The following is a 25,991-nucleotide window of genomic DNA, read 5'->3' on the forward strand; positions in this document are numbered from 1 at the left end:
TTCACATCAACGTAGGGCCCTTTCTGAATGACAGGAATAGGTACTGGCTCCAGACCCTGCTTTGGGTGGTCCTAATGAAATAATATATCATCAAAGACGAGATCTTCAGAAAGATAAGCAGTTGAAGGGTTATCACAAATATTTCTACTATCTACACCAGGTTGCTGACTATCTTGCGAGCATGACTGTGGAATTTGAGCGATCTGGCTTCTACCAGGATCCCCTACCCCAGGGTGGCTTCTGGATCGTCTACCCATGATAGCATATGTGTTATTTGATCTTTGCTGAAGGATCGGGCATTGTACTCGCCAATGACCCTCTTGTCTGCAATAAGCACATTGGTTCATGTGTACAGGATCCAACTGTGTATTACTTTGTGGAACAACCTGGCCTCAAAACTGTTTACTCTCACCTCTAGTTCCTCTAACTATCTGTTGCTTCAATACTTGGGTTTTCAAGTCTCCCCTTTTTTTTTTCAATCCTCACTTTTTCATTATTGACTCTATTTTCGTAATACTGAGCCATATGCAATACGTCAGACTGTGATTTAGCTTTCCAGGCACTTTCGGAAGTCATGATTTGTGATTGGATATCAGGCAACAATGCACGCACAAATGTATCCACAAACAACCTTTTTCCTGACTCGATGCTTAAATCCTGTCCACTAAAATCTGAAAATACTTCTTTGAACCGGTTCAAGAATTTGGTAGCACCTTCAGATTTCCCTTGGGTACAAGCAGTGAGTTTGTCACAAACAATCCTTTTCTCGGGAACCAGAGTTACAATTCTGTCTGGCAAAGTCAGTAACACCTGCGGTGTTCTCTTACCAGCTTTCCTTTCTCCGTCTAACCGCACCAAGCTAACCTGTGTGTCATCCAACCCTGTTTGATCGTCTACAGTCCTAATCTGTTTCCATAAATCAGCAGGTAGGATCACAGGGAACAACAAGTCTATATCACCTAAGATGAAAACTGACGAATGCAAGACAGATTCTATTTCTTTATAAAACCCTGTTGGATTTTTCCTAATGTCTGGAATCAACTTCCTAACAGTGTTCACTTCCTGTCTGAAGAACGGGACATGAAAAAATTGTGATACACAGTGAGCTTCAATAGTAGTGGCTACTGCGCCTGATGCAACATTTACTGGAATCTCTACTTTAGGAACAAATGTCAGAGGAACCTTGCTCATAGGCAACTGAGAAGTAGGCCATTCTGAACGTTTGTTAAACAATAAAGCCAGATCGAGCGCTAAAGTGGTGGAAGAAGTATCGGGCACAAAGGCTCTCTTATAAATAATCATGAATTCTGCGGGACAACAAATCTTTTTCTTCATACACTCATCCTGCAGGTATTCTACCATTACCTGTAACACTTTCTTCTGCATTTCTGGAGTATACTGACTAAACGTATCATATACTTCTATGGGAGATATCGACACATCTGAAATCCATCTAAGCGCATCCCTTGTGCAAATTTGCGTCTCTTCACTGATTTACAAGGAGGAAGGAACCGTTTCTGCACATACATAGCGTCCAATCTATCACCATCTACTTCATCATTCTGTAACCGTTCTGACACCCTTCTTAACTCAAAAATCCTCTCGACATGCTCATTTACTTTCTCTGCAGTCTCCCTTGAGTAAGCTAAAACATTTGAATCCCTCAACCATTATGGGACATCCGTATCCATCAAATTATTCCACATTACAGCCAAACGTATTCCCATTCCCTCAATAAAAACATTCTGTTTGGGAATGCATTCTATATCAAGAAGTTTAGTTAAGACAACTGATTGTTCACCTTTCTCTATACATTTCTTAGCCTATGCAAACAAATCTTTCTTCTTATCTTTAGAAACTGTACTACGGGTCACTACTTTTGATTCAGCACTTGCCCGTTCATCTGCTACAAGCGAAGCAGAACCACTTGGGAAAGAGAGAATATACAAATCCTGTACAACAGGTAGTGGAGGCACTACCACTGGCAACAAAAACGGAATCACAGGAACAGTAATAGTCGGTAATGGTGGAGATGCAGAAGGAGAGGCAACAACAGGAAAAGGAACTTCAGCTGGCGGCATAGGAACAACGAAAGAACAGGGATTGCTATGGGAGGAGGTGCAACAACGGGAAGAGGTACGACAACAGGAAGAGGTATGATCGCAAAGTTGCTACAAGTCTCGAGAGGGCCCCCTCGAGACTTGTAGCAACTTTGCGATCGTACGCGCTTATTCTGAACAGCAGGGATTTACCCCAATGACATCTGGAAGCTCATTTTTCACATTATGTGACAGGGGCATCTTACATGACTACAAGACTAATCAATAGCCCTGATTTGAAAAAGGTCCTTGGAGGACCGAAACACGTGTCATCAACTTTAAGGGCAATTTTTCTGAGAAATAAAAATATTTTGAAAGAATCAGGTGCAGTCTCTTTCCAGGTCACTTATACCCTACACTATTTTAGCAAGGGGTCTTGTACTTGGCTAAACCCCCGACCTGGTGAGACGCGACTTTAAGGACTTAGTCTACTGTTTGCATCAACTATTTTCATTTTTTCACTACTATCAGATGTCGCCAGTTTAGACCAAACCTTCCAAGCCAAGGGTTTCTATGAACATCAATCTTGAGGGTGCCTATTTGGGTGCCATCTGAAAGACGAAAGAACTATCGAGGCTGAGTACCACAAATTAAATAAACCAATCACGGGATGAAAAGATACAAGTATCTTTTATTACTGTACAGTTTACAAAGCAAAACAGATAGCTATCTGGCTCCCAACACCTTGCAATGTGTACCAGCCGACACAGTGAGGAGTGAGGGTGCTGGACATCTAAACTCAGACATATGTATACGATTTCTGCAATATTGTCAAGCCTCTCTCCACGTTAATAATTTGCGGGCTAGAGTTTGTGCCTAGTTCACATGACAGATGTTAGAATATTATGCAAAGGATTAAACAAGTTTACATTTCCATGAATATTCAATGGTACTGTTGATTCTCGAATCCACGGTAAGCCTTATTCCAAGAGTCACTACAATGCAGTTCAGCTAGAGCATACGATTGACATTTACTCTTCATTGTTTCAGTGTTTATACGAGGATGAGGCTTGTGAGCGCAGCCAACACTTGAATGGCAGTTCGTATGAAGCGCAAGGTTTCTTTACATATGTTAAAAAGTCGGCTCTCGGTAAACCTAAACATTAACGAAACTCAAAGGTCGTTCGGCTCGACTGCAAGTCAAAAACACAGTCCACATTTTTGAACATGGAACATGAGTTTGAATTCAAAATGGCTGATGAATCTTAAAATGGCAGCAAAGTTAACACAAAATCGGAACTTTGCAACACGGTTTTCTGCATGCTGCGAATGGGCTTAGGCCTTTATTCATAATAAGGAGGCACTAAATGATTAAGGTTTAACAATCAGTCCTATGATCACCATCAGAGCCAAAGCACAGATCTGTAAAAACTGCAATCCTGACCTCAGGCTAGAGACAATGAGGGACGAACCTCCTACTTGTGACCAGGGCCTGGAAGAGGGGAGGTGCCTGAGAACAGGTGTTGGTGCTGAGGGAGGGGCCCGTCATTGATAGGAGGCTATTAGTAAGATGGGGCGGGCTGGTTGATGAGGAACAACCTGAATGCTGAGGATGGAACTAGAGCACAAGGGAGGGACTAAAAACAAAAGAAGAGACCTTGCATAGGTCAAGTGATCTATCAGAGGAGGAGCTTGATTGATTGATTGATTGATTGATTGATTGACTGATTTCATGCTTATAACACGCTGAAAGCCCACAGGCATCAGGGCGCGAACACAAAACATATCATCAGACAAACTTGATAAGCTAAACCTGATTTGCGGACAATCCTGTGATCTCAACTTGATTATTTAAACAGGTAGGTTTTAAGACGCTTTCTGAAAGCCATATAGTTGAGTTCATTGAGGATGGTCTGGGGTAGCTTGTTCCAACGTTGGGCTACCTGCACCGGGAAGGATATGCCGATTCTAGTAGCACGGCCGAAGGAGAACACTATGATCCTGCCCTGTGCTTCTGACTTCAGTGACCGGTTAGGTGTGGATTTTAAGATCTTTTTCTTGAGGTATGCTTGCGCAGAGCCATACAAGCATCTATGCACTATCGTCAGTGATTTGAAGAGGATCTTCTCTTTGATCCTGAGCCAGTACATTGCTTTCCTGCCTTCTGACACATGATCCCTTTTCTTAATCCCCTTAATGATGTGTACCGTGTTATTTTCCATAGTCTGGCATCTCTCTAATCATTTCTTCATGGTCCCCAGCATGAGAGAGTTGCCATAGCTCAGATGGGACAAATGGTGGTCCTGGCTATGGTGGCCGTGTTCTTCTCATTCAGAAACAGTTGAATGGCTCTCAGTAAGCAGAGATTTTATATGTTATTCTTGTGTAAATAACCTACCTGGGCCTCGATACCCAGGAATGCGTCCATAGTCATCCCAAGGGTTTTCTCCTTCGTGGACACTTGTATGCACATGTCTTTAATAAGAACAGACTCATATTCTACCCTTAATTTAGCCAAATATCATCATCCCGGTTTTAGTGCTATTCAGACACATGCAGTAACCCTGCATCCATGTTTCTATAATGCCATATACTGTTGAGATTTTAGTATTGTCTGTGGTATGGTCACCATCAAGTTCCATCACCAGTATGGGAGATAAACTAACTGCCTGTGGGACCCCATAACTTATATGCGCTGCCTTAGAAAACCTGTCACCACAATGAATGTTTGCCTTGCGATCAGCCAAAAAAGAGGTCAGCCAAGCCAGTGCTACCTTAGAGTACCCTGCCAGTTTGTCCAATACCTGATGTAACAATTGGTGGGCCACCAGATCAAAGGCTGCACTTAAGTCCAAGAGTATCAGCAACCCTGTCTTACCGCTGTCCAGAATTCCGAGCATGAAAGTCTGCAGATCTAGCATAGCGGTTTCCGTGCAATGATGAGCAAGGAAACCTCATTGTTGTTCGTGCAAAATGGAATTAGCTTCAATGTGTTTCTGGAGCTGAGTTGTTGCTATTTTATCCAGAACTTTAAGAATGAAGTTACAATTGGTAATAGGGTGCACCTGTGTCCTTGGGTCTAAACCTGGTTTCTTAATGAGGGGAGTGATGATGACTTCCTTGATGCACTTAGGTACCGTGCCTTCTAGGAAAGAAGCATTAACTATTTTGGTTAGAACTGAAGTAAACATGTCCTCATTTTCAAATATAATATTCCGGAGTTTTATGTTTTCTGAGCAGGAGGTGGGTTTCATATTAGCCAACACTGTACACATCTACTCTTCCGAGATAGGATGGAAGTTGAAGCTCACTAATTCCCGCTGTTTGGGTTCAGTGACCAGTATATGAGTGTCCCTGTTCTGAGCTTCTCTGGCCAGGATAATGGCATCTCTGACTTTTTGAATTCTAGCAGTGAAGCTTGGCAGATAACGAAGGGGTGATTGAAGAAGAACGGGTTAGAAGAGTGGAAGAGCCCTCACGGATGAGGCATAGCCTGAATATACATTGTAGGGGAGCAGTTACATGCCTCTGCAGGAAATCCCACCCCCCTACCTCCTATATGTTGGAAGCCTGAGATTGTGTCATGTTTAAAATCAGCAGTTGTGCCAATTCCGCAGCGAGTGTTTGAAAAAAATGTACCCTCTGAGAAAATCCTATTGAAAGTATCCCCGAAGAGATGATAATCTGAGGGAGGAACTCCCTGAAGTAATATGAAAAGGAGCAAAAGGAGGAGCTGGTGACGTCACGAAAGACGAGCGTGACGCCCTGAGAATACTGGCTGAAGAGAATGCATAGATCTTACAGAAACTGATGACGAAGTTAAGAATCAAGGAAACTTTCGTATCCAAAAAGAAAAATGCACGTGTGCGAAGCTCTGCAGAAAATGCAAGCCATTCAATAACTGTACAGATGTTGTAACACAAGTAGATTAAATAATCTTAGAAGCTGGCTATGTATAGTGAATAGACTGCAGGCGAAGTTTGTGGAAACAAATAGGAAGGTTTTCTGGCTTGGTATCAAAGCTGAAGCAAGTTTGGTTATCTATTCTTGAAGGCAGTGAACGTGCAAATCTGAATCATCCCTTGTTAAAGTGCAAAGAAAGAACACCAAGCGTTTCAATTTTTATTCATTTGAGACATTTAAATGGTGCAACATGGACCATCCCCATTCTGGTGAGAAATATTCAGAAACTCACCCCGGAAATCTTGTCCCCATCCAAACTACTTAATGCCAATCACACCGATACAAACCCAGATAGCATTTCCTTGCACTACCACACGTGCCTAAAAACAACCATTGATGAGTTAATCAATCAAATTGCAAATTTGTTTCTTCGCTTGCGATCCAAAATGTTTATTGTGAGGCACGCATTGTTCTTTTTGCGTACACAAGGTGTTCGTTTTCGGTAAAAGAAGCGCTTGGGTCGCACAGTGAATTCCAGTGCTTCTGCATAAACTTATGGCTAGACCACCGTAAAGGATGTTATGTTGCTCCTAATAACTAGTACAGCATATCGGCCCTTGGCGATTGTCCCATAAAAGAGTCACTGTGATCCAGGAGTTCACAGCTATGTTCAGCTGCCGATTAAAAAAACCTCAGTTGGCATCTGGAATCTATGACAATCACAGAATGGCTGGGTGTACCTGTTTCGAAAACATAACAGAAATATGTCTCACTAGCCAATCTATATTACAATTTATCTATTGACTCATTAATTCGGCATAGAGTTTAAACTAACAATTAGCACAGACATGAAACATTCTCAACAGAGAGAAAACAACGTGGAAAGTGGTACACAATTCGAGATGGTCATACATGACATTTTAGTGAAATATTACTGTTGAACCCGGGGGATCAGAGTGGTGGTATACATGCACTTCGATGCCGTTAGAAAGACCACTACACACAAAGGTTGTACTTGCGTTTCATTGCAATATGCCACACAGAACAAACGAATACAATGTAACCAGAAACAATGTTCAGATAATAACTTAATGCTCGTTCGGTTATACAATCGTCGAAAATCAAACTTATATTATATTCACCATTTCCATTCTCTGGCCGTAACTCAGACTGTAACGCACACTGCGTTCGCACCAACGATTCTTCATAAACTGAATTTACATGTTCCTTAACCTACTTTTGGAATGCATGACCTTATCATATCTTCATTATTACAAACCTCCTTTCATTCAATTCCTTTCGGAATGGTCCCTTTCTCTCAAGGTCAAAAAACAATTAAACCTTATACTGTGTGTCCGATGCGTGGGCTTCCTTAACTCGCAATGAAAAATTCAAAGCTGGTGACCTTCACTCAGAATCAAAATACATTCTTACTTTGCAAGAACTTGCCTCACCGCATCCATGAGAACTGTTATTCTGATCCGCATGCATCAGGCACTGCAGGTGGCTGCCTGAGGTGCCAGGCTTTAGGGGGCGCCAGTCTGACTCCATTATTATTTTAATTACATTTTAACACAGACATGAATAGCCCTTTATTTGCCGCGCTCTGGATATAGCAACAACACATCAATTTATAAACATCAAGCATTTTAATTAAGAGTTTAAAATAACCTGAAATTGCTTCTATTTAATATTAATAAATATTGGGCAACCAATATAAAGAATATAGAGGAACGGGCATTCGGAATATAGTATTATTATAGTAATACCACAGGGTAAGTTTGGGGTTGCAGACTGCAGAATGCAGAAGCAACAGTCTATGTTTAAAAGTCCACAATTCCATACTTATACATCTCCATCCCTTGAATGCCAAAATGCAATCTCTTTCGCCTGTACTTTAGGCACATAATGTGGAAGACCTCCAAATGTACCGTGTGACTTTTGCTACAAGAAAACACCCATCTTTTGCTTCTTGCAGCCATATCCCATCCCATCCTCATCACTCCTCACCTCCCCAGAGATGATTTGATAAGTTTGACAAGTGCGATGTCCGCGGACACCAAACATGGATCCAAGATGGCGGGCACTTCAAAACAATCCGACACACCTCATGCTTCATCTCAACCAATCAGCGAACATGTCCCATGTCCGTGGACATGACGCAAGCCGATTAGCCAATCGGTGTCCTGTCTGCGGAACGAACAGGGAAGTGTGTCCTAACGGGCAAGCTTGACTATTGCAATAGCTTGTACCTAGGCGCCAACCAAGGTATAATCAATAAACTTCAGGTTCTCCAAAATAACGCGCTACGAGCAGCACTAAACATTCCTAGTAGAAATCACATCTCCCCCATCAGAATCTCTTGCAAATGGCTCTCCATTCAACAAAAAATTGACTTAAAAATTCTTTGACTCACCTTCAAAGCCCTAAACCACCTTGCCCCCCCATCTCACTAACAAACTCACTTTGAAGCCAAATACTAGAATCACCAGATCCTCCAACACTCTCTGCCTCATGGTGCCCATATACTCCTTTAAAAGAGCTGCGGCTCAAGCTTCATGGTACTCCCACCTCAACTATGGAATACCTTACCACTGAATATCAAATCGACCGATTCCTTCCAACAGTTCAGGAAACTAGTAATTGTCTGGCTATTGGATAAAACCAATCCCAAGCAGGTCTAAGACTCTGACTACTGTATATACTGTACGTACCATTCTAATGCTTAATTGTACTCGCTAACTACCTCTGACTGTATATATTGTATATTAACCCTAAAATGTATAACTGCAAATTCTTTATATATTGTATATGTGTAACCTTTCCTTAAGCGCCCGTTTACTCCTGGGTATGGAGCGCTATATAAATAAAATAAACAAACAAACAAACAAATGTGGCTGTGTAATTTTGTTGAGAATTGAACCCATGTAACCCATGTAGTAAGTGGTGAATTTTAAACCCTGTTATTGTATTTACACACAAACTAACCTGTTCCTACCTCATTCGTATGCTCAATGTGTGTGTATGTGTGTCCCCTGCCCAACTAAACAAGGCACGGCCAGCAAGAGTATAGGGCATCCTCTCCCCTCTCTAGCCTTGGGTCTACTGGCAATGCAATGCTATGACTTCAATCCCTCACCTGCCCCCTGGAGTCAGCCCTAGGTATTCGCCCTCCTGGGACCCCAGGCCCCTCTCATCCCACCGCCTCCCTGATGTATATTATGTGCCCCCTGACTGGCAAGCAGTCCAGTTCAACCCAACCTTGACTGACCATGATGGCCATATATTTACTCTTATACTAACGTACTATAAAGATGTCACCCTGCCTGTGCCTCCTGATAAGCCTCCAAAACCCATGAAAGCTGCTCACCTATTGCTCACCCCTTGTATAATATGCTTAGGATAATGAACAAATCACATCCAGAGTTATGTCTCCTGTAATGTTAGAATAATGGTTTGTAGGATTTACATGGCATAATGAATTACAATTAACACAGAATGAGTGTGTGAGGCCACAAGGGCAAATGTTAGCATAGTTAAAGATGTATTAATCAACCATCATCTGATCAAAGCTTCACCCTGATGAGTTCAGCTGACCTGCAAGCATCATTCTGGCATCAAGTGGACCTCTGCCAATCCTGGAGCGCTAGGCCTAAGGATTACATAGTGTCTAGTCTCCACCACCCAATCCCCACAATGTATGTGCCCCCTATAGCTTACGTCATCTATGATGCAACTTTGTAATAAATGTAAATGTTTGCTGATGTTGGGCGGAGCACTCTCGGAGTTTGCAGAGTTCTCTGCTTGCCCTATATTGATTAAGATAAACTTTTACTTTTTGACTTCACCCGCACTATTCTCATTCCCATCTGGGGTGTGTCCATCATTGACTCTCACTGGGGAGTTTTAAATGCATTTTTGGGGGACGCTCACTTTCAGCATACAGGATTTTTGGTATAACTTTTCTGCTGTTGTGGAGAATCTCAAATATTGTGCACTTAACCTCTTCATTTGCGAGCAGAGTTGGTCCGCAACACAATCCAATTTATCCACAAATGGGACCATTGCTGGGTTCGAAGTGTGTATAAATCCCCAATATTTTACCTTGAAGAGGGGAATGCAGAACATGCCCCTACTCCCAGAAGGCCCCTCATTAAGAAGAAGCACCTGAGACAACATGGCCATCGATCATATGAACGTGCACCCATCCCTTCTGCTCCTACGATTGAAAACTACTTAGAAAGATACTCACCCAGCAGGCATATAATCCCTCAGTGGTACGGATCCTACCCAGACTGAATGAAGAGACTCAAGATGGAGCTGGAGTCGACTACATGGACCGAATTGACTAAACGCTGAGACGCCATGTCACTTAACAATAGAGACCTCACGACGACTTAGTTATGTTAGAAATGAAGCACACGTGCAGCCCGCACATCTTTACACACACCTAACTACGCAAAGAATATGGATGTGCAGTTCTATAGTTAGAGCACAGAGACATATAGATATACTGTCTACATGTTTATTATTTTATCATTAGGCCAGATTTAGCACTGCACTAATGCAAGAAGCAAGAAGACTGCATGAATGGAGCTCTTCCGGGATCTGACAGCCATAACCGCATTAATGCATAAATGGATTAGAATGTATATACGACCAAAAGCCAGACTATGGCTCACTAACTCAAGTAGGACACAATCGGCCAAGGAAGGAACCAAAGCGTTGCTGCAGCCTGCATGGACAAATCGTGGCAACAACATCAAAGCCACTGCCAAGGTCGCAATGTTACTGCTCCTGAACTATAGTAACACCAGTTGCAGGAGCAGTGATTTCTTCACAAAATATGGTATACATTGGCCATCCTAGGCTCTCGACTGCGGTCTACAGACACGTGCTCAGACCATGCTGCAGAGGTGCCAAGAGCACAGTTTAGGAAGAACCAACTGCTCCATGGTCCAGACAACAACTGCAACAAAATAGTTGTAGTCACAAAGAAGCGCTGTGCTGCTGACCAAAGCCCACATGGCATTACTATGGGTTACACACTGCACACTGTTGACACATAGTTACAATGCACCAATACATTTTTATACAAAGGATCAGTCTCAGGCTTAGGTGGCCCGTGGTTTATCCAATCATGGTGAAGAACCTTTGGGGTGGAGGGTGAGGCTTGCCAACCAATCATGGTGGCCTGTTACTGTAACTATTTTGCAGGAACAATTTTAGGGGAATGGCTACGCATTTCATCTGACACAGCCTGGGCCAATTACTAACCCTTTCTATATGTACGTATAGGTGACCTACTACTCAACAGTCTATCCTAACTTCAGATAGGTTTTTGAAACAGTTCCCAGCGATGACAATGACACCAATTACGATGTCACTCCATTACAAAACTGGCCTACGAGCCAGGGTCCGGTGAGATCTGTGTGGGTGCCCATCCATGTATGTGATCACTGTGGTGCATTTTTGTATAATAAACCACAGTTTCCCTTGCCTCTTGTGTGGACCTGGAGTTCTTGATCAGGATGGAGAGAAGGAGTTAGGCCTTCCAAGGACCCACTACAGCAGGCCCCCAAAGTGGCTCGGCCGGACATGGGGGTCCACCCCTAACAATCTGTGTGCCCATTGGGACTGGTGTTCCATTCAAATGTCAGTCAAATTTCTGGATTCTTTTCCCTGGTGTTCAGAATATAACTACATTAGACTTGGTAGAATGTATGGTCAATTCATTTTTCTCTGCATATATACTAAATGCATCCAACTGCCTCTGCAGACCCACAGGTGTATAGTACTATGTCGTCCGCTTGGGCCAACCATGATATATTCATATATCCGATCTCCGGGGTAGCCAGAAAATGTTAGGATAATTTATGAATTATAAAAAATGACAGGAGGAAACACGTTGGCCATAGGGGACATAAAAGGTCTCCTGGAAGCTATTCTTGGGGAGAGAGCTGATGACATATGGGGGAGGGCAGGATATTCAAGTGTGACAGTATAAAACACAGTGCATAACGGAGCGCTGTTTAATAATTGTAGAGCAGACATGTGGAGCGCTCTCAGGGTACAGTACCATGATACATCAGATATGGGTGCATTTATGCCACTTAAGATGAAGGAAGATAAAGACCCTATTGCTTACATTCAGGATATGCAGGAGAAATGGCAACTTGAAACTTGCGAGCCATGGTAAAACAAAGTGGCATTATTTTACCACATGTTATGCCGGGGTTGCCTGAGCCAGTACAGAGGCAGATGAAAAAACATGGGTTTAGGAGAAGCGTGAGCAAGCTTTTTAGATGAGTTCATTGTGCGTCTTGCGTTTCTGCATCTTGAAAAGCCTATGTGAAAAATAGTAAAGATGCACGTCCGTGGGTGTGTCCGTCACCTACGTCATAGCACTGAGTATGTTCTTCGTGTGGATTGGTGTGGGAGTGTCCAGTGTGCATGTTTGCACAGGTGTGCTGACCGTTGGCTAGGTCGTCATGGCATCTCTAACGATGTGTTGGTTTAGTGCTGGATGGTTTAGTCGAGTTCATCCATGCCGCAGGTGTCGGCATGGGCAGGGCAGGCTGGTGGGCAGGCGGGTGGGCACATCCGTATGTTCCTGTACCAGGGTATTTGGTCGTCTGGTAGATGGGCAAACTCCTCTCGTGGCGGGTGCCTGGGCCGTGATCCTCTAGGCCAGGGGCGAGAGGGGATTGGTGGGAGCCTTTTGTTCCATTCTCCCACTTCACTCTAACCATCAAAACAAGAATAAGTTCAGACATTTAAATGAGTATGCTGGAACACGTGTGGTCACAGCCATTTATTTAATAATGCAACTAATGATCCTCAGAGCTATGGCATCATAGCTTTACAAGAAACCTGGCTAGTGCCCACTCCTGTGTGGAATAACTACACCATTACAATGATACCTGCACTAACTCAAAACAGAGGGAGGCCAAGGGCGGGTCTACTCATTGCCACTAAGAATTCTGATGGACTGACTCTAACTCAATGGGCTGAACCTAATCCCTATATTCAGTTAGTTAAAATCTCGGTTGGTTCGCATTCCATTGGCTTAGCCAATATTTACTGGAACCATCTTGCAATTCCTGAAGATACTTTCTTCAATGACATCAAATCTGTATTGGACTTAATTGCCGCCAAACCATCCATTATAACTATTTTTATTGTAGGTGATTTGAACCTGCATTATTGTCATGAGCACTGGTCCAAAAACACAGACACCATACCATCAAGTGATGGGGGAATGTGACATGGGACAGATATACACAGGGGGACCGGCTGGACTCAGTCCTGGCACCTTTGGCTTATGTAAAGAGATAGCAGGAACACTTTTTTTTTGGTTCAAGAGGGCTTCATTCACAGGGACTTGTCCATGTGCTTTTATTCAAGAACACTTTCTATGAGCATTCCATTGGGTGTGGTTTCCCAGGCCCAGGCTGCACGTGCAGATTCCAGGATGGGCAGGGTGTGGCAAGTTGAACAGAACTCGTGGGCGTGGTCTCAGGAGCACAACTATATAAGCTGTTCCATCCCAAACACCAGTGCATAGCGTTGCTTTGCATTTTCATGCAACGTGACGCTCAACGCGCTTGGACCTGAATACTCACCTTCTGGAAGCCAGCGTTTATCATCTCATCGTACCTGCATACTCACCTTCTGGAAGCCAGCATTTATCATCACATCGTACCTGCATACTCACCTTCTGGAAACAAATATTAATCATCTCATCGTACCTGCATAGTCACCTTCTGGAAGCCGGCGTTCGTCATCTCATCGCATCGGAAACCAGCGACCTTGATTCTGGTGCCGCACTCCTCATCCAACATCGCGCCCATCATCCACGGAGTCTGGTCCTGTAAGGAAGCAGAAAGACAAGGTTAGACAGTTAAAACTCAGCAGCCTGGGGTCGTGCCGCATTGGAACTACGCGCACATCCTCAGACACCACGCACCTGTTGCCGGGCCATTGTGGGCTCGCTCCTTGTTAGCTCCGGCTGCCATCTTCAGCTCCAGAACTGCTGCCGGGCTGCAACATCATCTATAAGGGGAGAGAGCAAAAGAAAGACATTGAAGAAAGAGCGGACAACAATACCAGAACGGACGAAACAAACACAGCAAAAGCAAGCTGAAAGCAAAATGGACTATACAAACAAAAACACTCACCTGGAGAGAAGTGAATAGTCACAGCGGACTGGACTACCACACGTGGGGACCAGTGAAGGAACACAGTCCCAGTCAGACAAGTGCCCCTGCCAGAAGTAGCAGGGCGGAGATGTCATCAATCAAGATGATTAGGTGAGCCTTCTAGGAGCAGCCCAACCTAAGGGAACCACACACTGGGTGAAAGGGATCTGGAAGGGGACTCGGTTCACAGATTGGCATACTTACGCCTCCTTTATATTTAAATAGGAGCAGTCTTCAGCAGCATTACCGCACCAACTGTACAAGCACACAGGAAAAGCCAGGCGAACTAATGCATGGGAGGGCTGCAACCGTGCCCCTACGCCTCCACAGAGATCAGGTAAGCGTAACAATTATTTGTCCACCAAATAAAAACACCAAACAACTGCAGTGCATAGGTGGTCTGAACATATGGACGACAGGCAACTGCTGATGCTTATCAGAACCTTGGAGGGGGATGTTTCCGCACAACCCACTTGGCATCGACAGCAACAGCAAGCCACTCTTGACTATATATTTACTGACCGCAATACGTTCTCACTCATCCACTCATCCATTAGTTTTCTATTCAAAATCAGACTGCCAGCGATCATGATCAATTAGCAATATCATGGAATTGGAACATAAGATAGGACAACCTGATACATACATTGAGGACTCGTTAACTGTTACCAGTGGTCACAATCGATTATGATGGACTCCCTAACATCTTCGATATTATATTGAGAAAAAAACCTTGAGAGCTGATCCGCATGGATTTTATGTATCAGCTTTACATCGTTTTACAGACGTTCCGATGAGTTCTAGAAAACCCATGTTTAAAAACAAATAGCAACATGACTCAGAATTTAAGCTTCAGAAAACTCTCCTTAGGAAAGCTATAAGACAAATTAGAAGATCTGAGACTGTAAACCAACAAAAATGAATTTAAAAAAAACTGAAGCTTAAATATAAAAATGTTATGAGGGCCAGGAAATCGCACCTTTTCCAACAGGACGATGAGCGATGCTGCGAGCATCAGCTTCTAAAAATTCAGGAGCCATCTGGCACTTACTAAATAGTGTTTCTCTGACATCTCAGATATCACTGCAAATAAATGCGGTCTCAGAACAGGCCTGGGTTGACCGTTTTACAGCCCCTTATTCTAGCAAAGATCGAGAAACGGTAAAACTCACAGAATTAATGCATTTGCAAACATTGATGAAATTCGATCTAGACATAACATTTTATATATCCAAACTGAGTCTCTCGAGAGCCTCAGGGCCTGACGGCCTTACAAACGTGGGACTGAAGGCCAATCCAGAGTATTAGGCTTCAATTTTACATCTAAATGTTCAGGAGGTGATGGAGTATCAGCTAATTCCAGAATCATGGCATAGGTCAGTCATAGTACCCATTTTCAAGAAAGGCAATCGTCAGATCGCTACCAGTTACAGGCCAATATCTTTGCTTGAGGTCTCTGGAAAACTTTTCTCAAGGCTATACTTCAGAGACCTCAATCACTGGATCAATGAGAACAAACTATTTGATCCGCATCAAAAAGGTTTCGTCCCCGGGATGGGAACATCCATAAACCTGCTGACCATCACACCAATTCAACAACAACCTTTGACCTCTAAGCAATCCATCTACGTGGCATATGTTGACTTTAAGTCAGCATTCGACTCTGTAAACTGAGCCTTAATGCTACACAAGCTTTCCAGTGCCTCTTGTCCAATGACCTTCCTAACTTTCATAACACAATTACACACAGGTACATTCATGTGTGTTAGGCTAACAACAGAAGGCAGACTTTCAGCCTCGATGCCAACATCTCATGGCTTGAAGCAGGGATGTGTACTGGAGTCTACCATATTCAACAACTTTATAGCTGACATGGGCAACATCTTTTCATCAACACCATGTGATTTAACCCCCCCCCCCGCCGACTTGGCGAATCACTCACAGCCCGGCTTCTGTATGCAAATGATCTGGTTCTCATCTCAAAGACACCCATAGGTCTTAAAAATGTGCTGAGTCCTCTTGAGAAATATGCCACTCTAAACCTATTAGAAATTAATGTCGAAAAGACTAAGATTTTATACTGCCACCCCAAAAAGCCAAAAAAGTTAACTGTTTATGTCGATTATGATGGCTCATGGCTTGAAGCAGGGATGTGTACTGGAGTCTACCATATTCAACTACTTTATAGCTGACATGGGCAACATCTTTTCATCAACACCATGCGATCACCTCCCCATCACTCATAGGTCTTAAAAAATTGCTGAGTTCTCTTGAGAAACATGTCACTCTAAACCGATTAGAAATTAATGTCGAAAAGACTAAGATTTTATACTGCCACCCCAGGAAGCCAAAAAAGTCTCAAAACTTCAAATGGCTGATAGATGGAATCAGTCTACAAGTCATTGACCAATATAAATACCTAGGCATCAATGTCAAAAACCATGCTGCAGATCAACCATACTTACAAGACTTACAAACCAAAACATGCACGGCGACATCACAGGCTTTAATTATGCATAGGAAATTTGGGAAATTCTCTTGCTCTACAATTATCACCTTCTACTTGCAAAAAGCCACAGCAATAATTCTATACAGGGCTGAGACCAAGCTTCCGAGACCAAAAAGTGTTGGACAAAGATCGAGGGACAATACTGGAAAACTGTTTTAGCTCTGAAAAAAATCAACCAAGGTGCGTATTGAGGTATGAACTGGGCCTGCCGTCTTTATTTGCAATGTCTGCTTGGAAAATCCTAACCCTGTATAGAAAGCTATCTGTGACTCCCAACTCTGAACATTTACTAGATAAGATATGCATGTACATGCTTACCTCTAAAAATAGTTTTCCAAAGAAATGGAGAGCTCACGTGATTACTGTAATGTATGCAGCAGAAATCAAAGTAGACATGCTAATATCAAATCCAACCAAAGCAAAAAATAAAGCTATGGCGATCAGACTGAATATCAATATTAGACCAGTGCAAGACGTAGCGCGTCTTCTAAGACAACCCATTTACAGAGAAAAAACTTCAAACCGCTGAGTCTTATGTACCTAAATTTCCAAGTCCAAAACTCGGACAAACCATACTTCTATACCATCTGAATTTATGCAAGACAAAACAAATTCAGGTGTGGCGCAAGCAAATAACTGACCATGAGAACTACTGCCGTTTCTGCTGCAACCAACATCACAAAGAGACTATGCAACATCTCCTAACCGACTGTCGAGCTTTATTAACTAGACAACTTCAACTGTCTAAACACCACTTTGAACATTGTAGATCTCTAACTTCACAAGAGCTGTGGGTCAAACTTGTCCATACTAATTTGGTAAATGTCCAAGTGGCCATAGCAAAATTCAGTATTCATTTAGAGCTTGAAAAAAATTATTCTTTGTGGCAATTCTAGAAGCTATTTGTTGTTTATTCATTATTTGTGTTCCTCTAATGAACATGTGGATCCAATAGGACATAGCATCACACATTCTTGATTTTGCTTCTTTTTTTTATTGAAATGGTGCATGTTTAGGCATGTTTGCATAAACAAATAAGTGCTAAATGTATTTAAGAAGACTGGATTGAAAGAGAAATTATATTTTTTATGTAACTGATACTACTCGAAAGAAACAATGCGATGATATGAAATTGATATTATTGCAAAGTTGTTTATCAACTAAAAAAATAAAACAAAAGAAACAAAAAAGTGAAGAATATCACGTGACTCCTCATACTCATCCTAGTAGTGTTCAATACTTTAAAGTAAGTGAAGAATAGCAAGGGACTTAGTATACTCATCCCAGTAGTTGTGAATATCTTAAATACCTAAAGGGATTAAGCATACTCCACCCAGTAGCATTAAAGACATTGAAAAAACAGAAAAGCCCAGAGGGATTCCTCACACTCGTTCCAGTGTCTGCAGACAGAGTAAAGAAAGATAAGAGTAAAAAGGGACTCAGGGTACTTTTCTTAGTGAAATTAAAAGTTGTAAAGACAAGGAAGAATATTTTGGATCTCAATCTATTCATTTTACGGTTGGTTGAAGGTCAAACCAAGGGTGAAAAGATAGAGACTCTGCAAAAATCCCACAGGACTTGGGGTCAAGACCCTAACTTGATAAACAAAGGAACTTTGTATAAGGAATGAAAGGGGACAACCAAGAGGCGTAAAAGCCCCCTTGAAGAACTATAGAAGCTAATTTGTGGAATCACAGAGAACTTTATGAAAATAGACTATTACGGATATGGAAGCCTGTTCAGGAGAAGGAAGCCATTCTCTGGGACCCCTTTTTCTTGTGAACCCTTTTATTAGTGGTAGGGTCAGCATAGGTTAGTTTTTGGATGGGAGACAGACTATTGATTTGCAATAAATCACTGACGACGATCAGTATAGTTAGTTCTCCATCAGGTAGTGAAAACCTCTGCTTGTGAGAGATAGATAGGCCTTTTTCTTTATCATTTAAATAAACAAACTTGTAAGAAAGCCACTATCTGGTCTGTCTACTTCTCCTGACCTACCACAATATGTATACATATGTGCTGATTTAAAGTAATTAAGATGACATATATTGGGGCAGCTGTATCATAAAACGGGATTAACAATGACAAAGAAAGCTTATATTTAGAATAACATAGATTGGGCACCAGCATTAGAAGAAAGATTCATGGTAACAGGAATGCAGTTTTTTGAGGGCACCAGTTGCATAAAAGTGATACGTCTCAAAAGCATTGCCAGGAGAAATATTTTGTTTTTGTCTAAATGACTTCGTCATTTCTTTTTCCTAAGTGGCAGCACTTCTAGAGCTACTGCTGGTCAGTTTGCTGAGGAGCTAGGAAAGCATTGTCTTCATAAAGCTTTAGAGCTGTTGGGAAGGAGATGAACCTATCCCACCCCTCTAGGCGCTTTAGAGTAATGTGAATCGCATAAATACACTTGTGATGTTCCAGGGGGGAGGGAGGCGTATTAAGGGACCCTGCAGAAACACAATGTTATGTGAAATATAGATGCTTAGACTTATTGCGCAGATTTAAACAGGCACGATTTTTGAGGTTATGGGAGAAATGTTCAGGCCTTCATGGATGCGCAGTAGACACAGACCATGAATCTGACGAAGCAACATGAATAGGCCCAAGCGCTGATGATAGAGAGACCCACGGGGTTAACCCCCCATAGAAACTCTCCTCTGTTCTACAACTGTTGTCAATACATGTTATCCCGAGAAGGAATGTGCCCTGCAAGGCTGCAAGGCAGTATCAGGCACCTCACAGTGCACGTTCATCAAAGCCAGGCCAAACCAGGCATCCGACCCCCACCCAGCCAACCATGATTTATGGCACCCACAACTGTCCCAGTCCCGAGACCCCTGAATTCCACTGTAGTAGAGGACCCCAGACCACCAACCATAAACCCAATGGCCATAAAAGATCTAAAAGAACCCAACCGTTCCACCCTATTTCATAATGACAAGATGTGTGATGCGAGATACAGGGTGGAGTAAATTATAGTCTAATGCAAGGGTGGAAGCCTGGGGTGCAGATGGTGTGATACAGAATGAGTGAAGAATGTGTGGGTCAGCAGGATCTTAAGACTCCCCCTGTGCTTGTGCCCGAGCCTCCCAGGTGCATGGCATAATGATAGAGGAGCATTGTCTTACATAGTAACTAATTGGAAACTTGACCTTGGTTTCCTCGAGATGATGAGCCCAGCAGACCCCACGTGATGGAAGACGGACGGACAGGGCTTGGGCCAATGGCATGGCACCTCCTATAGGGCAGGTTGACCATGCATAAGGTATCAGCAACCAGCCACAAAGGATTTTACTGTATATGTTTACGTCACTGATGACAATTTGTTTCCTTATAACATTTTTCTTGTATCATTTTTCGGCAGAACGTTCATGAGCAGCAGAGTTTTTTGCTGGCAAACCTATTTTATGTGTGATTAAAACGTGTTATCCTCGCAAGAATCTCTTGGCCTTTTTTCCCCAGCAGGTTGTATATATTCTGGCGTGCGTGTTTTTGGGTGTGCCTTAATTTGGTGACTCCGATCTGATCCCAGTGCTCTCCGTACCTGTGGGGGTATCCAGGCAGGTTCGCGCCCACCTCCATCGAGCAGTCCCAAAAACGCATATTCCCCAGTGGCCCTTCAGGAGCCGTCTTTGCAGAATTCCTGCCTGCTCTTTGGAGCAGGGTGCGGCTCCGAGGAGAAGTGCAGGCCGGAGTTGTTGCAACCCCGTGACGGAGGAGTTTGGGTGAACACAAGCACACGAGTATAGCCTTGCAAGGGATAACAAGTAGGGGATAGAAGTATGGGCGAGTGTGAACAGTGTGAATATGTGGATATTGAAATTGTAAGTGTGGAATGTATGTGGTTGGTTTTATTTTTGCTATTATTAACTTTTTAAGGAGACTAGAGAAAGTAAAATGGAATGGTAGGGAGCCTCCCCGAGTGAGGGGAGAAGGTGGTGCCACAAGCATTGTATAACGGAGGAACAAGGGAAATATATAGGAGCCCTGCATAATGAATGGGCTCGGGAATAGTAGTTGTTATTTTAGCTTGTTATTTTAACTTGTTTGGTTGGTGTTTTATTGTGTAGGGAGTAGGCTGGTGGAAGGGTTCTTTTTGTAAAATATTGATGTGGGTTCAGTGTGTGTAGTGTGACAATAGAGAGGGGTGTGGAGAGATTGCTTTTTTGACTTTTTGTGGGAAGGAGGAGATGACGGACTGAATGTTTTGAAGAACAAAGCAGTGGCACGGCGCAGTGAATACGCGTAGAGAACAACCAGGTACACAAAATATTATAATGCATGAGGAAAAGCCCATAAAGTATATGTACAAGGCTCTGTTACAAACAGTGGGTGGCCAGAGCAGGGATCCCATAACAAGGGAATTTTATAACACATGTCCACATTCCTCACAGCCAAGTATAAGCGGAATCAATTAAAAAGAAGCAATGAAATAATAGATCTTTGCCAGATTTTGAAGACACTGAAGGTTGTAAGCCCGCCCCACTGTGAGCTATACTAACCCAACCAGAGCTCAAGTCGAGGGTACACACGTGTGGACGGAGGCCACCCATTTTTTCAGAGGATGGACTCAGCCCCCCCCAGCTCAAATGAGAAACATTGAATGTCCCCTTTGAATGTATGAATTAAAGCCCACCGCAGTCATCAAGCTTGGCGGCCGGACACTTCACCACTGCACTATATAACCTGATGAAGCATGAACAACTAAAGGTGAAATGTCCTATTTCGGTACTGCAAGTTCCAGGGAAAACATTTGCATTGGTTCTTGCAGTTTAAAACATGCACAACTTTTAAAGTTTTCAAAAACACTATTAGAAGAGAACATCTTCTCTTGGTTTTGTGTGTGTGTTGATTTTATGAAAGGCAAATGCCATTTATTCTGTGCAATTTGGGTGGTTATGCAAAGCCAATTTAATGAAATGTGCACATTTCACCTTGATATGCTGATTTCTGGCAACGTCACATCCCATTGTGTTTGTTGATGTGTATTTTTAGGACTTGACCCCTGAACCCAACATATATGTCCACAGCAGCAACAACCCCACCAGCCCCATATGTGCCCCCTGTGGACGCCCCAGGACATGGCGATGTCAATAAGAGAGATTTATAAGTGCCATTGTTCTCAGCAAGAACAGTGCAAAACAAACTGAAAGCTGACAGACAGGAAGAGTAGGGGCCAGATGGATGGAAAGCAGGGGATTTCCTATTCATGCTAGAAAATACACCCATAAAAAACATGCATGTGGAAAAGGAGGGAGAAGGAAGTGAACAGGCAGACAGCCTGAGACATGACAATGCTGAAGGTGGAGGGCATTCAATGAGTTTGAGGATGACGAGGATGAGGCGGCCGAACAGGCATCTGATCAAACTCATAGGTTTGAAAGATTTTTGGGATGGAAGGTTAAGAGTAGGTTTGGCTGGATAGCGGTAACAAAGAAAAAAGGAAGTGGGAAGAAGCCTTAGGGGAACAAAGCACGGCTGCAAATGCCTTTCATACATAAGTGGACCGGCACTCATTATGTGCCATGGGCACAGATGGACAAAAACAATTTGAGAAAAGTGCTCCTGGCCTTAAGGCAGTCATGGGTAAGTGGATATATGCATTTGAAAAGCAGACGGCAGGAATGCCCCTAGCAGTAGGAGACATGCACCCAAATTCTTAACAGTCCCACCAAGATGGGACATTCTAGAAGGTATATTCTGGAAGAAAATACTAACCCTTCCATCTAACCAATTGCTCTCATACGATTCGAGCTAGGGCTCACTTCCCTATCTGCAATCATAGCCTGGCAAACTATAGCAGCCTACAGAAAATCTATGCATCCTGCAAATGAACTACATCATCTTTTTCCTGCTAAACAAGTCCTATTAGAAGCCCCACACTCTGGTCCCTTACAATCATGGAAGAACACTTGCCTGGATCATTAGAGACCACTGACATAACTGCTGAATTACTCTTTCAAAACCTTGAGAAAGCAAAGTTAAAACGATATCGGCAAGACTGGATTAACACCTGGGAAAAATGTAACACATACGCAGCGCTCAAAAGAGGGGATTTTAGGCACAAATCTCTAAATGAACTACCATCCTATTTAAGAATATTCCCGGATCCTACATATGCAAATTCAATCCTCTGCATGCGATTTGATTTATGGCCTACGAAAACAAAATTAGCGACCATAACAAGGGCGCAACACCAGACATCATTTGTCGCTTCTGTAAACTACAAGATTACCAAGATATCCTTTGCCACTTGATGACCGAATGTGTTGAGCTCAAAGATAGCAGATGACAATTTTTATACAAACACTTTAAGGGCACTCTACCAACAACTAACGACAGAACAATCTCCCAAAACATAGACACAATACAATTCCTTCTATCACTTAACCTCAAAACAAATCACATATAGACGTCTGCTAAGATATCAGAAATCCTTGGAAACTTCCAAAGCAAAACACTAGTACATTATTTTTGCTCCCAACTTAATTGAAAGCTCCAAATCCTATTGATGAAAAAGAGATTTTCATAATAAGAATCGCACATGAGCCTTTTATTCTTTTATATAGTGGTACTGAATAACTATCATGATGTTTTATTTGAAAAGACTGTAGGCATAGCCTGCAAATGATCTTAAACCTCACCAAAGCTTCAAGCATCTACTTTAATTGGCTGATTTTACCATTCAGCCCTAAACTTTTTCTTTTTTTAAAAACGAATGTCAATATGTGTCAAATGCAAATTACTGTAACCAAATGAAACATGTCAACACTGTAGCATGATGTTTGATCAAGATAGAAATGTGACTATGCAACAGTGAAATTGAAAAAGTTGAAATTCAACAAAATAATTAAAAAAAAAGAAAAAAAATAACAGTAGTAGACATCAAAAGCCTATTGGTAGCTACTATCAAAGATTAGTCTGCCAATGTGTGGGTAAAAAGGGTGTATCCGGGAGTAACTCTCAGGCATCCTTTAGTAAGATCTGAGCAAAAATATGGGAGGCGCTGTGGCAAACATTCCATGACACACCTGAATTACAGTCTATCATGCAATGTACTATGGGCGATGATGATGACTCCACTAAATTCTTTTGTAAAGTTCAGGAGATGTGGCTAGCAGAAACTGGTAACGCATGGGATCAATCAATATCCTTTGTCTACTTGATTGTTAAACAGGGCCTGACCAAAGAGGTGCAGAAGGCACTAGACAAAATTGGGGATGTTGAGACAAAGGGGTGGCCTGAAATACAGAGCATAATAGTAGACCATTGTAAAAGAATAAAGAAGCATGACAAGCACTCATCTCTCCATAACTGCCTCAATCCTGCAGCACTCATTTTTACCTCATCGCTCCATACATGTCTCACTCCTGCAGCACTCCTTTTTATCCTCATCTCTCCATACCGTCCTCACTGCTGCAGCACTCCTTTTATCCTCATCTCTCCATACCTGCCTCACTCCTGCATGCACTCAATTCTTCCCTGAAGCGCCTGTCTCTCTTATTCACTCTGTCTTGAGGTCCTCCCTCTCCCAGTGCGCTCTTCTCTGTCCCTCCTGTCTCTTCACAGTCACTCTTTTCTATAATGCTGCTTCCTTCTCCCCCGCACTTACTTCAATATACAATTGTTTCCATTGTGCACTCGTCGCTCGTGCACTCTTCCTGTCTTTGCATATATATTTCTCTCATCCCTCTTTCCTCGCTTCTAATGGTCTTATTTGTCCATATGCACCTCTGCACTCAGCCCGCTTATCCTTTGGACTCTCTCGGCAGCAGTCTGCTCTCGTCTCTCTTTTCTCCTGCACATGTCGCTTATCACCCTCTTCCCAGGACAACTCTCTCTTGACCCCCAAATAAGTTGCAGATGTCTGTACTGTGTACTCTCCTCCTCTCCCTCCAGCCCCAGCAGTAACATATCGTGCACATCTGGTGGGCAGCATTAGGGGACCTTTTGCACGTAAGACATAGCACAAGTATGGCTACTCCCAGCCCCTCCCCCAGATACGCCACTTGAGAGAAAGGGACAGATTCTTAAAATGTTTTTTGGCACTAATGCATCTCCTCACTTGCGCCAGAAAAGGAGCAGCCCAACCCCCGAAGGCATCCGGATGAGCACTTTTTTTCTCCGGGCATTTCACCGAGATGGGCCCTTTAACGGCCGGTCTCAGTGAAATGTGCTCGCAACAGCCACTTGGTTGCTGGGAGCCTGTCATGCATTAGTGTCGGGAACATGCTCCCAAAGCAAATGTAAGCAAAGGGGCTGAACAGCCCATCTTTCCGCCACAGTCTCGCTCCTCTTGAAATGCTCAGGTCACCTCAGTGAATAAGGTTCTGACAGATTTCTCTGTGCTCTTTTCATTAGTGCTGCTGAAATGTAGCTTGTTGTGCTGTGTCCTGTAGAAACAGAGCTAGTACTACAGCTAGAGTAGCAGGGGGGCCCTAGTCTCCACTAGAGTGAGCGGCAGAGACAATATCAATGGCAAATGATTATACACATATAAAAATTAAGGGCCTGGAGTCCTTGCAAAGATCTGAGCCTCTGTGCTCACTGCACAGCACTAGAATGATTCCTCTACTGCAGGATAATGAGGCAGACTTTAAAGCCGCCTCTGCCATCTTCATCACTTGTCACATTACATTGATACTGACTGGCCATGAACTCAGCCTTTGTGTACAGGGTGCCAACTATCTGCTTTTAGTTCTTTTAATTCTTATTATTGGGAATTACATGTTCTGTTACGGGAGAAAAATGTATCTTTTGTTTTAGAATTAACTGTGGTCTTTTATGTAAGCTGCTGGAGTCCAGTTGTCAAGACTGTTAAAACATGTACATGACTGACACAAATTGCCTGTTTTGGTTTATTGCATAGCCTGGTAATACTGCCAAATAAAATTACTGTTACTGCCACTTGGTATGGCGGAATCACCACCAGATTACAAGGGGTGGTATGGCAGTGTTAGCCCTATTGCCCCATGAGAACTTCGGTGGGATTACTGCAAGCAGTTATTCTGCTGGCGGTAATTCCTCCGATGTTACCAGCGGTAAATCTGCCGATCTTGCCAATTTTGGCAGAAAGACGGTGGAATTACCTACAGCATTTTGGTGGTGTTTTTTCCTCTGCCTCACCACCAAAGTTGTAGTATTGTGGTGCAGTAATGCAGCAGTAATGCAGTGGTAACAAAGTAACCTCTGCATTACCACCATTTTGTCCTGCACCGCCGTACTTGTAATAATGTGTTAGAATTATATTATAATTTTGCTCCGTGTGTGATAGAATGTCAACATGATTTCCAGACATGTAAATGCCCCATGTGTGTCATCCCGGTACTT

Source organism: Ambystoma mexicanum, chromosome 5q (genome assembly GCF_040938575.1).
Source record: "Ambystoma mexicanum isolate Mex_15411 chromosome 5q, UKY_AmexF1_1, whole genome shotgun sequence".
NCBI lineage: Eukaryota > Metazoa > Chordata > Amphibia > Caudata > Ambystomatidae > Ambystoma > Ambystoma mexicanum.